This window comes from Theropithecus gelada, chromosome 14 (genome assembly GCF_003255815.1).
Source record: "Theropithecus gelada isolate Dixy chromosome 14, Tgel_1.0, whole genome shotgun sequence".
Taxonomy (NCBI): Eukaryota; Metazoa; Chordata; class Mammalia; order Primates; family Cercopithecidae; genus Theropithecus; species Theropithecus gelada.
Genome location: NC_037682.1, coordinates 33,103,226 through 33,107,832, shown reverse-complemented (window position 1 = coordinate 33,107,832; position 4,607 = coordinate 33,103,226).

The following is a 4,607-nucleotide window of genomic DNA, read 5'->3' as shown; positions in this document are numbered from 1 at the left end:
AAGCAAGAATTATCAGAAAAATGTCATTTTCTACTTCTTTTCAGTCCTAAGTATCTGCCTTTTTCTTTTCTTTTCTTTTTTTTTTTTTTTTTTTTTTTTTGAGACAGGGTCTTGCTCTGTGACCCAGGCTGGAGTGCAGTCATGTAATCACAGCTCACTGCAGTCTCGATCTCCCAGGCTCAAGCCATTCTCCCATTTCAGCCTCCTGAGTAGCTGGGACCACAGTCGTGCCACCATCTTGGAGTATATTTATTTTTTATTTTTTGGTAGAGACAAGGACTCACTATGTTGCCCAAGTTCATTTCAAACTCTTGGCCTCAAGTGATCCTCCTGGCTTGGCCTCCCAAAGTGCTGGGATTATAGGCGTGAGCCACTGCACCCAGCATGCCATTATCTTTATGCAGCATCACACCACTCATCCTCAAAAAGAAAAGAAAAGAAAAGAAAAGAAAAGAAAAGAAAAGAAAAGAAAAACATCTTCCAACTAATATTCTCAGGCTCACTCTCATGTTGGAATGCACCTCAGCTGCCATTGCTCCAACCACATTTCTTTCATAGGTTAGGAAGATAAGGCCCCTTGTCCAAGATATCACAGCTGGTTAGGGATATAGCAAACACTGAAATCCAGCTGTTTTGCTTTGTATTCTACTCTCTAATGAAGAGATGTGTAACTTGTAGGAGGTACAGAGAAGACACATAATTTAGTCCTGGTCTCTTGGTATGTCCTCCAGTGGTAGAAAGAGAATTGGGAGCTTTCAGTTTTTCCTACTTTTCATTCCCTAAATTCAGAATATTTCTGGTTCCCCCACAGACTCCTCAAACCTGCTAGCCCAGATTCTCAAAGCCCCTAGCACAGAAACTATGACTTCTCTAGAACTAAAGATTTGGCCCCCCATGGTGCACAGGTAAAGCAATATTTAAGGAAAGATCATCACCTAGAGAAGAGTTGGCAAGTTCCATCATGGAAAAGAGGCACAGGCAGTTCAGACTCAGCATCCTGTGTTTACTCTGGAAGACAAAGGACGTGATGGGCTGTGCCGGCGCTGATGCTCACCCTGTTCCCATGGGGACACATCTCTAGTGTTTTGCCCACCAACTTGTCACGCTTGTCTAATGTTTACTTGACTTAGCTATATATGGTGGGAGGTTGAGCAAAGAATGTATCAAGAGCCCAAGCAAGGCCCAAACAGGATGGCCTAGGAAGAACAAAGACAAATCAATCCAGAGCAACAGTGCGATCGCAAACCAAATAAGCAAGAAACAATTATTGATTTCCAAGAAAGGAAAAAAAAAAAAAAAAGGAGGGAGGGGAGGGAAGGGGGAAAGGGAGAGGAGAGGGAAGAAGCGGGAGAAGAAAGAGCAGAAGCAGAAGGCGAATCCCTTGTCCAGCAAATACAGGTCACAGAGCACCTAACAGCTTTTCTCTATCCTGGTGTGGCAGAGCCTGGCACCGACCCTGCAGTATCCATTCTCTCCTTTCGGACTCATGGCTGTCCCACTAAAGACTACAATTCTAAGACTCCCTTGCAGCTGGGTGTGATGACAGGGTGAGATTCTGGCCAATGGGACGTGAGTGAAACGTGCAATTTCAGGAGCTTTCCCTCTTCTTTCTTCCCCCTCCTCTCAGGGAAGCCTGGCTGTGATGGCACATCCTCTGCAGCCACACGGGCGAGAACAGCACTCCAAGGACAGCAGAGCTACAGGAAGAAAAGGGTAAGGGGACCCAGCACAGGTGAGCTCCTCTGCTGGTCCCAGATCTTCTCCCTGGACTGCGATGTGAGAGGGAAATAAACTATCTTGTTTAAGCCACTATATTCGGGTGTCTTCTATTACAGCAGCCTAACTGACATTCTAACTAATGCTCTTGGTTTCTGCACTCAATATTTAAACTTTTCCCACTCTCCTTGAATCTCTGACTTGTCCTGTCCACTTAACCCCACTCTCAGGAGATGATATGATCTGATCTTCTATTTCAGAAAGAAAAGAGAAGCCAGCATGTGGGAACACTCAGCTTCAACCACTTAACCTTTTTAGGTGACATCTGCACATACCTGCTCCTCCCATCCCTGCTGGAACTCCATGGGAGTATCCCTCTTCCTGTCGTAGCCAGGATTTCCATCTGGGCTTTGGGTCCTATCCCTTCCTGCCCTTCAGGGTAATCTCATTATCAACCATCCCTTCTCTTTAATCATTCAGCCTCTCCCTCTGTCTTGACTGTGACTAGGTCAGTATTTTAACAGGTTGATGTCTTTCCCATCTTAATAATAATAATAATAATAAAATACTGGCCGGGCGCGGTGGCTCAAGCCTGTAATCCCAGCACTTTGGGAGGCCGAGACGGGTGGATCATGAGGTCAGGAGATCGAGACCATCTTGGCTAACACAGTGAAACCCCGTCTCTACTAAAAAATACAAAAAACTAGCCGGGCGAGGTGGCGGGCGCCTGTAGTCCCAGCTACTCGGGAGGCTGAGGCAGGAGAATGGCGCAAACCCGGGAGGCGGAGCTTGCAGTGAGCAGAGATCCGGCCACTGCACTCCAGCCCGGGCGACAGCGCGAGACTCCGTCTCAAAAAAAAAAAAAATAAAAAAAAAATAAAATAATAATAATAATAATAATAATAATAAAATACTAAGACCTTCCTTGATCACACACTAGCATGGCACATTTCTATAGCCTCCTCCATAGTACACAAAGAACTGTGTATGGATTACTGGAGGAGTGCGTGCAGGAGGGGCTTTGTCACCATGCTCCTTTCTCTCGTACCCCTTTAGTCAGGTCACCCCCCATCCTCTCAGCAGGTTAATTCCGAGCACCCTCATGCTTTCCTTGCCCTGAGAGGTATGGATCCCAGACGCTGGAGTCCAACAGCCCTACTTTGCTCTGCTACTCAGCCTGGCATGACCCCTGACTCCTGCACTTCAGTTTCATTGATCATAAAATGCAAGCAATGGATATGCTACCTCATAGGGTTGTCATGAGGATTAAAGCATATATGTGTCTTTATCAGGCTTTCTAGTTGCAATCCATAGAAATGAACTCTGGCTAATTTGGGAAGAAAAGAGACTTGTTAAAAGGATTTTGGAGACCCCAGATCTCCAGGAAGGCTGGAGAACAGGTTTGAATACTATGTTGCCAGGAATAACACCCAAAATCACATCACAGAGCTAGTCCCCTGAAGAAACTTCTGCCAAGCCACGGCTGCTGTCCCCAGACACACTGTTCACTGGCTCCAGAGCAGCGGTGACGGCTGCCATCACAAGTGGGATGTCACTGCCATAGGCCCCTCTCCCTCGCCAGAACAGACCCTGAGCAGTCACAGCCTTGGTCCATCAGCAGCTGCTGATTCACAGCCTGGGGTGGGTCCACAGGCAGAGCCTGGGTCTCATGCCAGCATCCTAGCTGCAAAGGAAATGGGGAAAGCAACTTATCTGGTATATTCAGCTTCTGTACTGTGCGCATTGGTGAGGAGTATCCTATAGTCAGAGGAAGTGTGTTCAGCTACCAACAGCCGAAGAGAATGACTAAGATTCACTAAACAATGGAATATTTATCCCAGTACTCGATACGTTATCCTTCACCATTGTACTTTACCCAAGTCTGTGTTGAGACCATCAGGCCGGCTTAGTGGCTCATACCTGTAATTCCAACAGTTTGGGAAGAAGAGGAGGGGGATTGCTTGAGGCCAGGAGTGCGAGACAAGCCTAGGCAATATAACAACAACAACAAAAAAAAAATGGCCAGGCATGGTGGTGTGCACCTGTGGTCCTAGCTACCCGGGAGGCTGAGGCCAGAGGATGGTTTGAGCCCAGGAGTTGGACTCTGCAGTGAGCTATGACTGTACCACTGCATTCCAGCCTGGGCAACAGAGTAAGACTTTGTCTCTAAAAAAAAGAAAAAAAAGGCCGGGTGCAGTGGCTCACACCTGTAATCCCAGCACTTTGGGAGGCTGAGGCGGGCGGATCACCTGAGGTCAGGAGTTGAAGACCAGCCTGCCCAACATGGTGAAAACCCATCTCTACTAAAAATACAAAAATTAGCTGGGCGCGGTGGCAGGCGCCTGCAGTCTCAGGTACTCGGGAGGCTGAGGCACGAGAATCGCTTGAACCCAGGAGGCGAAGGTTGCAGTGAGCCAAGATCATGCCACTGCACTCCAGCCTGGGCGACAGGGCGAAACTCCATCTCAAGAAAAAAAAAGAAGATCACGTTGTAAAAATATTCATAACCATCCCCCTCTTTCCCCCAGCAACAGAACTTCCCAATAAAACCTACCTGCCCCCACATCCCAGTCTCTCTTTTTATTTTTTTCCTCAAGGAACTAATGGCTATCTGATAAACGTGTGCTAAATATGGATGACTGAAAATGCTCTAGTTGGTGTCTGATTCTTTTCTACATCTTCCTGTGTTCACAGAAGATTCCAGAAGTCACAGAGTTTCCACCCAAAGGGATTTCAAGCAGCTGTGAAATTTACCTCAGGGAGTTTTTGGTCAACAGGGAGGTCTTTTGACTGACACAACTGCTACTCAGTAAATAACCTTGGCTAAATTGATGTCACCAACTCCTTGTCAACTCCATAGGTTTGAGCACATCTTACATACTTTCACACGC